Source organism: Rhyacophila brunnea, unplaced genomic scaffold, assembly GCF_057557595.1.
Source record: "Rhyacophila brunnea isolate RB1 unplaced genomic scaffold, BYU_Rbru_1.0 scaffold_8, whole genome shotgun sequence".
NCBI lineage: Eukaryota > Metazoa > Arthropoda > Insecta > Trichoptera > Rhyacophilidae > Rhyacophila > Rhyacophila brunnea.
Window position 1 is genome coordinate 37,306,854 of NW_028233350.1, and position 15,092 is coordinate 37,321,945.

Genomic DNA, 15,092 nt, shown 5'->3' on the forward strand with positions numbered 1-15,092 from the left:
AGAGAAGTGATTATATTTTAAAGAAGCTTTTTGTAATGAAGTCTATATCATCATAATCATCAGCCGGGGTCAATCCACTGCTGGATGAAGGCCTCCCCAAGCTTTCTCCAAACTCTCTCGGTCCTGTGTCGTTCGCTGCTACGTATTTCCGCCGAACTTTACCAGTTTGTCAATCCAGCGGCTTTTAGGGCGACCCTGTGGCCGTTTCGTGCCCTTTGGGTACCACTGGATGACGGCATTTGTCCAGCGGCCGTCCTTTCGGCGAGCAATGTGCCCCGCCCATCTCCATTTCAGCTGTTTGGCATCGTCTATTACATCGCGTACTCTTGTCTGCTTCCTAACCCATTCGTTTCTCTTGAAGAATGAAGTCTATATAAATAGTATAAATTAAAAGTTAATTATTTTAATAATTTTATTCTAACCTCAAATACACTGACAGACAAGACACTCGAGCCAATTATCTACCTACCCCAATCGTGAAATGTCATTGGGAAATGAAAGGTGGAGGTAGGCTATGAAGATCCGACAAAAATAATGCACACAAAACGTAATAATTCAAAAGTATTTGTTTTCATTAAACTAAGACTTCAATGTATAGCTGTAGATAGTGTTTGTTAGTTTTTAAAGATCAATAAAACCCCCCCTAATACAAGCCTTAGTGCATAATAGTCAAAAATATTCGTTTATCTTTTATCTATAAAATATATAAACATATACCATTCAACCATAAATAATGTTAGATAATTTATAGATAGAAGAATGTTTTTTTTATCTATTATGACCAATACCATCTGTAATGTAATATGTATTCTTAATTCAACTAAAACAAATAAGTATGATTAGAAAAGTGTGCACTATTTTTGCCGAATCGCTCATAGCATAGGTAAACTATTATGGTTTGGTTTAGGCAGGATTTAATTGAATCTTAAAAACTAACCAGCACCATATTATGCAAATTGTATTCTTAGTTTAATGAAAAAAAATAAGTATGACGGACAAAGTTTAGTGTACACTACTTATGTCGAATCTTAACAGCTTACCTCCACTCCTCACAACTGTCTCACACTATTCATAAACTTTTGCATAATAATTATAAAAATTTAAAAGAAAATTACAATAACTGGTCGTAGGTACCGTAATTGCAATTAAATAATGGCTCGCCTGTATTAATTAAACAAATAAAATGTATGAAATATTAAATCTAAATTTGTTAATTTGTTAAACCATCTTGAATGAAGTCATGAATGGGAACCTAATTATATAATTTACTGATGAATATCTTAGTTGAATAAAATGCACTCTCACTGGAAGCTGTCACAAAGAAAGAAAAATGCGGTGTACCCATGTACCTACACTCACATAAAAATAAAGCGTATCCACCTTGCGTTTATTCCCACAAGGTGTATTTGTCATGTATGAAGTGGTGACTACCTATACAGTATACGTAAATGGAAGAAACCCTATCGTGCGTAAGTGTTTTTTTTTACAACGTCAATTATTGTATTTTTTTTTAATTCATTGAAACCCGAGTCTTATTGTATTAGCCATTTCACTGTCAAGTCAGATACTGTCGAAAGATATTTAGGTATTCATATAGTAAATACTAATGATTACGGGTAGGTACTTGATTTAAATTCTAATTGATTACAATTTTGTACTTTTCTATTTGATTCACTGATATTTTCCCAAAGCACCCCCTCATTTTGCCAAGTATATTTCCCTTACAAAACAGTATACCTTTTGCCTATCGGGAAGGGCTTAGAGCAGAGGTTCACAAACTTTTTCGACAAAGGGACAAATTTGAAATCAAAAATATTTGGCGGGCCCCCTTTCTTTTGTAAATATTTTCTATTTTTAAAAAACATAAGGCAAAATAATATTTTATTGTATAAACTTATAAATTTAACTAAAATTACATTACTGTTACTCTTATTAATATACTTACTAAAAAAATAATATTTATTTTTTTCACCATGTGATTTAATGCAATTGTTTGTTTGAAACTAAATCCTGCAATCTAGGTTCAGATTCTGTGGTATGAATACGCAAAACAGATGCGATATGGTTGTCTGTTAATTTTGATCTTAAGTTTGATTAATTAACGCTCATTGTAGACACTTTTTCATGTTACTTCCAAATAAAGAAGCCATTTGATGAGCATATTTAACTATGAACCTTGTCTAACCCAAGTGAAAGTCCTCATTCTTGCCAGAGGATATTTAATTTTAAATGTAATTTTTAATATTCGATATGAAGAATAAAAATAATACGGATTTAACATAAATCTCGCGGGACACATCAAAAAGTGACGCGGGACACACTTTGTAAACCCCTGGTTTGGAGTATTTAGATTTTAGACATAAGTACTGCATGGAAATGTGAAAATCCAAAAAAAAATCGCTGGACGATTTGTGAATATTTTGCATTCTTCGCCATCATATTATTATTATTATTGTACTTATAAAAAAGTTCTCTTCTTTTTCATCTTGACATCAGAAATCAATTTAACAAAGGACTAGGTTCTTATCCCAATTATCCTTTTTTCACGAAGAATCGTTTTAAGTAATTTTCTCACCCACTTTTAAAACCAAATTCCATGTTTAATGAAATCGCTTCGGATGTTGATATATTCCACTTACGTAAGGGGGAATTTAGGTGGACGTTGTTTTATAAGTTTTTAAGATAGGGTCTATCAAAGTTCACTCTGTGTGCTTCCATCTACTTTTATTTTGTTATTTACTTTATTTCTTTTCTTATTTTATTTCTTATTTTATTACTTATTGTATTATTAACTCACTTTTCTCTGTACTTTTACTTTTAAAAATTGTTAACACTTATTTTATGTCATGTCGTGAATGCTTTGAATTTATAATTTGTTATGTTCATTATATGTAAAATAAATAAATTTGAATATTCGACGCTTGCATTCTGATGGTGCTGCTTTACACTAGCGAGTCATGGTAGAGTTGCCACTTCCTAACTTTGCACTCCGGCTGATGTATTTTTTTTACATATAGAAAGGTACTATATTTTTATTTATTTATTACTTTTATGTAAATATACAGTATACATAAAGCGTATCAGTGTAGTAAAAAGTGCAAAGTTATTAAGCGTATACTCTACCTTACGAAGGCTCAGAGCAACCGTATTCCGGGCTTCAAGAACAGATGTTTGCGATTAATACTGGGTGTGTGATGGTATGACTTTAGTAGTAACGAGGAGATAAGAGAATGGATCAAGCAGCCTCTCATTACGCTGAGAGTGAAGAGCTGACGTTGGACCTGGCTCGACCATATGCTCCGGGCTCCTGAAAAGAATTTCAACCTGGCTTGCCTGATCTTTAAGTCAACCGGAATCCGACATCCTGGAAGGCCGCTAAATACTATCTACTTACAGTGATAATGACGCAAGAAGAATGGCGATTCTCGGAGGCGCCTATGCTCCTACTAAGAAAAAAGTTGAAAGAAAGATGGTAAATTCATCAACTGGATGCAGAACTATTCTAACTCACATTTGAAATAAGTTTGAAGTTTTTTGAAACAGCGTACTTCAGTTACTATAATTGGTCTCGTGCTCTGGATCCAAAAAATAAAAAATAAAAAAACATGAAAAATTGTTGGACATGAACACGGTTTTAGAGGTGGTAGACGTTCTGTCATTACTAGACCGCATTTGCAATACAGTGCATATTTTCCATGTCGGGTAAATTGTATGTTACTGTACGTGAACATAAAATTTATTTAAATAGGTAACAGTGATTGTTGAATAGCATTGAGACCCCATGGCACGTTCTTCGTCCAGAATTTAATCGAGCGGTAATTTGTACCCATTTTTAAAAACATTTTTATTTATATTATGAAATACGATAATATCGGGTTTGGGTCGAAATCCCGAAGGCCTGAATCCCGAAGGCGGAAATCCCGAATGCTGAAATCCCGAATGGCCGAAATCCCAAAAGCCTAAATCCCGAAAGCCGAAATCCCGAATGCCGAAATCCCGAATGCTGAAATCCCGAATGGCCGGAATCCCGAAGGCCCGAAAAATAAAAAAAATATAAACAGTAATACTACCTACTACCAACTCGAAAGCAAAAAAATACTACTTTTTGTAAAAGAAAATGAAATAAAAATATAAAACTTATCTATTTTAATATTATATTAACAAGTATCTTAGTTTCCATTTTTCCACAAAAAAATGGTTTTTTGTCTGTCTGACAGTCTTGTAAAATTTGCGCAATTCAAGATAAGTATTAAGATTGCGCAATTTTTACGGGAGAGACAAAAAACCATTTTTTGTGGAAAAATGGAAACTAAGAGATTAATAATTGTCAAAATATATGTATATTTCGGCCATTCGGGATGTCATCATTCGGGATTTCGGCATTCGGGATTTCGGTCTTCGGGATTTCGGCTTTCGGGATTTCAGCATTCGGGATTTTGTCCGGCACCCGATAATATCGTATGTATGTATTTATATAGTTTTAATATTAGTTTAATATTGTAACCTATACTTTCATTGATCTAATTTATTATTAGGCACTGCCGACTGCGACATCTGGCTTTCCGTTGATTTCATAATAACGATAGGTTATGTACGACCCTTAATAGTCAATAAATAATCGTTATTTCGGCAAAAAATACACTGATTTTTTCCCAAACGTAAACAAAACAGTTTACTTACATCTAACGTTCTTTATTTGATGGTATATAGAAAAAAAATCCCAAATGGTCTCTCCCACGTTTAAAAAATCTCGATGGGACTTGTAAAAAAGTGAATATAAAGTGGGCACAGAAACAACATCTGTTGAAGCAGCGTTTCTTTTTGTTGTACCTGTGTAATGGTACCGTGGACCACTTCCTCTGATAGCAGGTAGTCACCCCTACAATAAAATAATAACACTCACTACTATTCTTACAACTCGTCTACGTATAATTGACATTATCGAAAAATTAAACAATTCGATTTATCAAACTGTTTTTATTCATTTACATAATACAAAAGTTTTAATAGTGTATCATTCTTCATAAATAATATATAAGTCATTAGAAACAGCACTTGAAATGGAACGAAACGAACTGCAATACAACTCCAGTTGATGAAATCCTCCAGACCATCAATTTGTCCCGATATAAAAATATCATTTGTAACAAGTCGTAAGTCCTCGTGTCTGGAAATTTCTACATATCAGAGTTCATGTCTAAATATAACACTTATTTTTTTTGAATAAAAACCAACGGAATACAGGGGAAAGACAGAAGTAAATAGGTATGTTAGTAAATAAAAAAGACAACCATATCGTATATAAATATATTTATATAAAATTCGGAATGATTCAAAAGTAGGTACTCTACGAATCAAGCCTAATACAATTGAACATTACTGTGTGCAATGCTCCACGAACAACGCGTCATTTGATCTCAATGGTATACGGCCATCTCTTTGAGGTAGGTACAACAGCTAACCGTGAACTGAAGCGACGATGACGCAATCGATTCATCAGAATATTTAAAAAGGGCCCACGGAGTAGTTTAAAGTTTAAACTAGTTACGAAGATATTTAAAATGTGCATTTTTTTCATCATACAGTACACAAAGCATAATAAAATCCCTGCAACTAACAAGATACCTATAACATAACCACTCAAACAGATACATACCTGTTCACAAACATAACCCACCAATATCATTGTGTCATCTTTAATAGTAATTATTTTTTTGTTACATAATTTGATTCTAGGAAAAAGGTATACTTACTGATATTTTTACTAGATACATTGGCAAACAAAGAGCCCTCCAAACCAACCCACCCCGCACCACGCTCAGTCTTAATTGAACGTATCACAAAGCCCTACATTTGGAGTGAAGCATCAGACGTTTTTTACGTCTAGTAATGTCTCAGGAGCAGATACCTAAGACTGAGATCACCACGGTCTCAAGTGAGCTTTGACCGAGTTTACTTAGGTTAATAAAAGTGCCATTGCATAGAAAAGAATGTTGAATTAACATAAATTATAAATATAATACAAAAACCAAGCTAAATCATACGGCCATACAAAAACTAGGTGAAGAGTTCTTCACGTCCGCAATAAGACACCGTAGTTGGCAGTTGAAATGTATGGTTTTTATTTTATTTTTACGGTGGGGGGCTCCAAATCAGTCAGCGCCTCGGACATCCACGTCCCTAAACCCGCCATTGGTAAATTGGTAAAATTTACACGTAACCATATTAAGTACACACATTTATAATATTCTTATTTTCCATACATTATTATTCAATATGTATTCAGATTTCGGTGACCAATTGTAAGGATAGTCCCAGAAAGATGCGGAAGAAAAAAAGTTTCAAGGGCATATAAAGTGAAAGAGGAAACCAGGCTTTTTGTTGAGAGTTTATTCTTTATTATATTATACCTATTTTTGACTACACATACCAAAACTTTGGTTGACAAAAAATCTGTTTCACTTTTCAGTAAGTGGGTACATTACGAAACAAGTAGGTATTTAGAGCTGATTTTACGGAACTCTACCTGATTATAATATAAATCTAATTAAGTAAATGGGTGTTATTTATTAATTGCCCAGTAAACTCAATTATAATGCCAAGAGATCAATTTCTTTATAATATCACGAGAGACAACATTTAGATACTTACTTAATAATATTATATTGTAATACCAAATGACAATGACTTATTTCAAGGCCATGTCATTGTGTAAACTGGTTTTCAGTTTTAATTCGCTTTGATAAATTTTATTCAAAATATAAATATTGACATATAACAGGAACAAAATATTATAATAACTACTATTAGTATTGTCCCCCCACGTATGAGATTACGTATATCAAACAATCCACAGTTTTTTCTCATATTGACGATCAATATTATAAATTATACTCATGTGGCATTGCCTCCCTGTATCCTGTCATTTAAAAGGGTATCTACCTATTTTATAAAAAGTTATTCTATTTTTTTAAACAAAATCACGTGAAAAAATAATAACAATATTCTCACGAAAGGGTTTTATAATAAATAAATACCTAATTGTATTTCTTTTATACATATAAAATGTTAGTAAAAAACGACTGTTTCCATATCTACCTAGTTGATGATTATAAGATTGTTAGAAAGTATGTTGGAAAATACCAAAATCTTTAAATGAATAATTATTACCAAGTATGTTATGTTATATATGATATAAGTCAGTCACTACTATAATGTTTATGATTTTAATAATATTATTATATTCTTGCCAAGTTATTTTGTATCCAATTTTTAAACCAAAATCTGTGCGCACGTGATTAATATAGAATATTATTCTCTATATTAATGAAAATTCTAACTCGTAAGCCTGTATGTAGTAAGAACGTTTTCTTATAATATCTACTTTACCAAGAATATTTCAACAAATAAAAAACCTAAAACATATTAAAATTAACTACAATACACAATCTATAGCAGCGTTTTTCAAATGGAATTCCGCGAGGGTTGCTGGTTTTGTAAGATTTTATATTAACAAGGGAATTGAGAATACTAGACTAGCTAACAATCTAAAACAATATATTATTATTTTCAAATATCAGCTTAATAATTTTATGAAAACTAAAAGACATGCTAATATGTTATCACCACTTTTCTTACATATTAATTCAGAATTGCTGTGATAACACAGTGTCTTGTAAGAAACAATTTTGAATAGTTGTGAAGAAAGAATTCGCAGCAAGATTTTTGTTATGAATTTCGCTAAAATATTTAACGGGTTATGCTTAGATTAATTGTTACGTGATTAAACATACAAATAAGATTAAAATGCATGCAGAAAGATCTCTAGTCTTCTCGATTTGTAGACCTATATACCTCAGAGACTTAGAAGGTAAAGGACAGAAAAAGGAAGAGGCTAGACGCTTTTGAAATGTGGTGTTATTGTGTATGTTGAGAATCTTGTGGATGTACCAACCAAACGTACCAACGACTTCATAATTAGCGATATTCAAGACAGACTCTCCTTGGTTTGCTTTTGCAGGAATCTTCATTTTTTTTCCCGGTGCATGCGTCAAAGGGAGCGAAGAGCAGCTCTCTCCATATGGACAGACAAAATTAAGAGTGCCATAGGTTTCACACTTGCAAAAGCTCTGCGTTTGGCTAACTGCCAAAAATGGTGGAGCAAAACTATTGAGATGGCTGTCAAGCGGCTCGATCCTTTATCATGGGGTCACAACGAATAAGAAGATTACATATATTTAATCTGGAAAGTCTAATCTACAGTATCATTTCAACGAGTACCTACTGATCATTATTAAATTAAATCCTATTTATTCAAATATATTATATATTATATTATATGTGTGATCAAGTTTTAAGGTAAAACATTTATGTATCGTCGGTAAAACTTATCAAGTCCAATAATAAACAATTGCACCTAATAAATTTGACCTCTGATATTAGATATTACACCAGACCAGGTAAGTACCTATTAGTTTTCTAGATCTGTAGAAGATAGCCATCTTCCTAGATTAATTTATGATCGACATAGGTATGCCATAACACCTGGACCAAAAGTTACATTGTACGAAAATGAAACCGAATACCCAATCGGAAATAAGCAAAAAATGTATACATATAAAAATTGTATGCGAAGGTAACATATTATACTAATACCTATTGAGAGAATAATACAATTGTGGAGTAGTATCAAATTTTTGCGATCATTTTTAGAAACCCATTCATTTGGGTTTAATATAACATTTAACCAATAAAAGAATAAGTAAGTATAATCTTTTTATAAATATTTTTTAGTGTTTCACACATAAAAATTACATTTTTTTTTTTGAAAAAATAGAGCTTTTTTTAAGTGAACATCCGACGGAAGTAATAACAAATAAATCTTTTTTTTTTATGAGTCATCGAGGATCTTAAAAAATGAAAGGGAATCTTTTTTACTAGGTATTAAAAAATACAGGTAGATACCAAAAATAAATGTAGGTGAGGTGCGCTAAATATTAAAAATAGTTTACCTTCTAGGCAAAATACCTAGGTACTTAATAATTTCTTCTTTTTATTTATGGAAACTGAACTTTGTTAATGTTAATAATTACTAAATATGTTTTATTATTTTTTTCTTTTTCGTCGGGACCTCATACCTGCGAATCAATTGACTCAGATGATTTCGCAGTCTGACAGCCTTCTCCACGACTTTGCTCAATCGACTAAACAGATTAATAAATAATAATTAACAGAAATGTGAAAGCCAGTCGCCATGGACCATTTCAGTGACGTCTCAGTTTCAGGGGCAGCCCTTAAGTAGACGTAAAATGCAGTCCTCTTTTATTTTTAGTTTCAAAAATCTTAAAATCTACCTATTTACAATTAAAGCATTTCCACAAAACCTACTCTCAAACAGTACAGGTCTGTGGTGTTGGCGGGTTTGGAGGCAAAATTTGTATTTAAATATAGCGATAAACCGTCATAACATAATAATGTATTACAATAGGTATAAATTATAATACAATACTAGTTGTGTTGTCAGGTTTTTTTTGTTCTTAATCAATATTTTTTTAACTAAGCTATCGATACTATTTTCTAATGAAGTGACCATATTGTCCGCTTTATAAAAAACAGCCACTGCTTTCAAGTATTCAATATTTGTATTCGTTCCTCCATTCGTCGTCTTTTATTATGCGCCGACGCTATACAACGCATGCCTTGCCTACTCCCACGAAACGCCACTGTGGACCAAGGCTTTGAAGCCGGATTCGGATAATTATTTTCTCTTCTTCTTGGTCGTACACTCATGGCTGAGGATCGTGACCACATTTGAATTTCATTATCCTTTGAGCGACCAAGGCTTTCCATCCTTCTCGATCTTCCGCTTCTCTCAGGGCAGAATGAATTTCACTTGGTCGCTCCAGTGCGCAGACGCTCTTCCTCTGCTTCGCCTTCCCTAGAGGCCAACTAAAACCACTAGTCTCTCCAGGTTCTCCGGTCCGTGCCGGATAATATGTCCAAAAAACTGCAGAATTCCTCATTTATTTAATCATAAGAGTGTCTTTAACTACCTACTGAAAGTTTAGTTGTCAAACTAAATAATTTGAATATTGAATACCTAGATATTATTTTTTATCGAAAGGGGTTGTATCTTTGACTATAATAATAATATCTCACTAAGTCAGATGAAAGTCAGTTAGATAATAATAATTAATAAATTCACGTGAAGTAGGTACCTACATAAAAAAACATTTCAACATTGTACGTAGGTATGGTATTCTTTTCGACTTTTATCTTAATTTTATTTTTTTATTGTTTTATTGATGGCAATTATATTGTAAGTAAACCTTGATGATTGCCTGTACTAATAAAAACCCTTTTTCGAGAAGCATTTTGCATGAAACTTTTTAAATGCTAGCAATAAAATAATATTGAACACCGACAAAGCTTCGGCACTTTTGAACATTATATTCTTTATTCAAATTGTATTATTTGGAATACTATTATGGCATTTTAACTATAATTTTTGCCGCCAGATGAACCACTCACTTTATTCGTTATTTTTGTTAAAATTGGTAATCCCAGTGCACAATAAATAATATACTTATCGGACAATAGTTACCTTATATAAGTTTTTAACTGTCTAACTTTAGCGGAACACCATTGTTCTAATCTAAACATTAAAATTAGGTTCATAAAATTATACACTCACTTACATAGTAAATATTATAACTACATATTTTCAGTAATCAGTTTCCCTTGCTTATATCTTACAAGATGAAACTAGTCATTCTTTTTATTATCATGCCATCCCATAGCGGAAGTCTTCCACCATCAGGGTGATCTATGCCTTATTTATCATCTACTACCCGGAACCGATTAGTGGAGCTGCGTATCTGTAGTCTAATCCTAAAGGAGCTGCACTTTAACTAATCACGGATGTACTTACAAGTTAGGGAATGCTATACTTTTCTCATCTAATAATGTGGCCGACGTACTATAGTTTTCTAGTTTTGATACTATGCAGACGCAAAACCTCTCGGTCCTTTCCAATTCGATTGAGAACGTCTACATTAAATTTGTCACCTGACCCGGTCACTAGTTCTAATCATTATCAAACTGTGTTAATGAAATCGTCTTCCACTTCTTATTCCTATGGCTTCAGGTTAAGTTAGTTTAGGTCAGACTACAATTATTTACAGATGGTATCAGTTAATTTTTTAAATTTAATTAAACCCTGCCTAATCCAAGCCATAGTAGATAATAGTCAAACAAATACTCGTGTATCTATAAAATATCTGAAATTGTGCAATTAAATTATACATAACTTTGAATATATTATAGATAGACTAATATTTGTATATGTATATAGTTTATATAGTTTGGTTCAGGCAGGGCTTAATGAATTTCAAAAAATGAAATAACAATACGTGTAATAATAATAGTATGTAATTCTTAATCCAACGAAAACAAATAAAGTGAATAACAATGAATGACAAAGTGTGCACTATTCTGTCGTATCGCCCAAATATACCAAAACTATTATGGTTTGGTTAGGCACAGTTTAATTGATTTATAAAAGTTTACCAATACTATCTGTAAATAAATTATTGTAGTCTTTGATTAATAAAAACAAATACGTATGACTAACAAAGTTTAATGTGCACTATTTATGGTGGATCTTAACACTAACAGCCTACCTAAGCTACTGCTATCCAGTCTTGCACACTTTGATTATAGAAACATCTTCCACAATATGTACAAAGCAAGACTAAAATCACAAAACACTCAAATTAATGAGAATTTTAGTGATAAGTTACTACAAAATAACAAAAACCTTCATACGTGTGGAGTGAAAACATCTTACTACGATAATCTTCTATTTTTGTACACATGGGTACTATTATAAATTAAAAGAATTCAAATTATTATTGCGTAATGATATTTATGATTTTTTTTTTAGAATTATTAATAACTATGTCCTTGCTTTTTCGTACAAGGTGGTTTGTCAGTAATTTTGAACAATCACAAACACCCAGGCCATGAGAAAAACACATAAATATTGTGTGTCCTGAACAATGACATTAGTCCTGAATGGTCCTGACCGGGAATCGAACCCAGGAACTCTCATGTGGAAGGCAAGCGCCTTACGCACTGCACCACGAGAACCGCCCCTATATATGATTACATACATATTATACTTATAATGTGACTTATTAGTTTTTAATTTATTATTCTAGTCTTGCAAGTAAATCAGTAGTTCTACGTGGTCATAGAATAAATAATATAAACAAGTATTATGTAAAAACTGCACTTAATTCACGTGTATGTATACTTACATAGTCTATCAAATATTACATATACTTAATTCATATTATTTATAATAGCCATAAACCTATTAAGTTTTTTTGGTTCATGTTTATTTACTGGAAGCCAGCAGCAAAAAAAAATGTAAGTATTAAATTTATGAATATTTATTAGGTGATGTTATGTTATGTTAAGTCAGGTTAGGTTATCATTCTTGAATTCATATATTTTGCCGAAATCTTCCATTAAAATTGTCACTGTTTCCGCATGGCTTCCACTAAACAGGTGTCAATCTAAGACAGACGTGTCCCAAAAATTAATAAATAAAGCCCGTTTACCCACTTAATTAGTTTTATACTTACTTATATATTTTTTAGAATTATTAATAACCATGTCCTTGCTTTTTCGGACAAGGTGGTTGTTAGTAATTTTAAACAGTCGCCCAGGCCTTGAGAAAAAACATAAATATTGTGTCCTCACCGGGAATCGAACCCAGAACTCTCGGATGGAAGACCTTACTCACTGGACCACGAGGGCCGCCTCAATTGGTTTTATATTATGTATTCATATAAACAGCTAGAGTTCCGTAAAATTAGCTAAATACTCGTTTCGTAAATTACGCACTTACTGAAAAGTGAAACAGATTTTACAAGATAGGTACTGTTTTTTTCATATTCTGTAATTCAAATTATTAATATTATCGTAGTCAAGTAAGTACTGTAATATGTATATTTTTCTTAAATAAAAGCAGAACTTATGATTTTTTAAATATTATAAACTATAGTACTTTTTAAAAACTTAGGTACCTATTACTAACTTATTCATATTTAGATATAACTGGCAATATCCTGTTATCTTGACCTTGCGTTTTAAAAAAAAAATGCAAATATTCGTTAAATTATGTAAATATTTCTAGCCAATTATGTATTATTCTTCTAAAAACACTTACCTCTTCGGCAAACAAAAACTTTTCAAAAGACGAAAGTGAAAACAAAAAAAAATATCTATGACGAATAATAGAGTAACTTGTAACCAGAGCAGTTTCTGCATAGATTATTTTATTTATGACGGTACAATTTTCGTCCTTCGGAAAGGATTGTCAAGGGTTCTTTTTGACTAAATGACTTTATTGTGGTTTTTATGGTGTCTTCCAATATATTTTCGTTTACAGTAGACTTCCGACAGCACTTTCACATTTTATTGTCTAGTCTCTATTTTACAGCTTCGTTAATGGTAGTTTCAATGACATTTTAAACATTTTAACTGGAAGACTAGCCAATGATTTTACTTCAGTATAGGACATAGGTCTAGAATCAATAATAGTCTTCTTCTTCGTCCATATTCATGAGTGCCAGGGTCTTGCTCGTCATAGAATGCCGAGAATAATGTAGCCAAACCAGTGATGAGGTCCTGACGAATATGAAGTCAAAGTAATATTACATTCATGCAGAGAGAGCTCGCTATCCGAATGGGAATGGCTGGAGCAACATTCAACTTGATGCAGAGTGGAACGCACTAAGCAGATTCTCATCACGCTGCGAGTGAAGAGACGACGTTGGACCTGGCCAAGTGCTGCGGATCTCAGACGAGAACTTCAACCTGGCTCGCCTGTACTTCAAGCCAACCGGATTCCGGCGTCTTGGAAGGCTGCTAAATACTATTTATATAGTGTACACGGTGAAGTTACGGGACGCTGGTTTGACCTGGAACGATGTAAGAAGACTCAGAAGACTGAGGAGCGACAAGGATTTTTGGAGACGCCGCATGGTGTCCATATGCTCCAACTAAGGGGCGAATATGACCGAAAAAGTAGGAAGAGATAGGCGTCAGGGTTGCTTAAAAATATGTTTTGAGATAAGTACCTAACTAGTATTTTTTTAAATTGCAAAACTTTACATTGACTTTTGTAATTATTCGCTATGAAAACCATATATTTTAATTGATTTAATAAGGGTGCAAATATTATTTCTGATATATATAAGTAGGTAGATTCTCTATGTATATGTTACGCCGAATGTGCGAAATTGACTATTACATTAAATGGGCCAAATTTAGCCTAAATCATGAAAAATGTAAGCCCGTTGCCTTATTCATGAATTAGACAAAATATCTGGCTAGTGCGTGAATTCGGCAGTAATTTTTCTGCCTAGTTCATGCATTGGACAAATTAGATGGTAGCGTGACGGTGGTATTTTTTGCAACTAAACTAAATGTGTCAAATGCTCATGCATTGGTCAAAATGTACCTACGTATATTATCTATGGTCAAAATAGATGGTCGCGCTTAGGGAATCCAATCCCGAGCCAAAATTCTGATCCCGGGATTTCGGGATTACAATTTGACAATCCCGGGATCCCGAGACTGGTCCCGGGATTGGCATTTTTTTCCATTGTTAATATAAAATTTTTATATTTACAAATAACATTGATAAAATCGGTCAAAAATAAATCTAGTATAATTTATACTATTTAAGACATTTATTGTTAATATTGTATACCTACCTTCAATCTTGGAAATACAGTTAATGGAGTAAATAATATTGTAATATAAATAATAATGTGAATTTAATATGAGATTGCTGTTTCTGATAGTAAAGACATAATGAATGGATTAGCGAGATTTAAAATAGTAAAGCAAATAATCTTGGCGTATTTATGGCCTTTCCGCTTCATAGATCTAATTAGTCAGCCAAATATGAAACTGCCGTAAAACGTATGATATCATGGTGGAATTACTTTGTTAAAAGTGCGAAGCATTGTTTTTTCCAATCTTTCTCATTTTTAATAATTTATGTGAAAAAATAA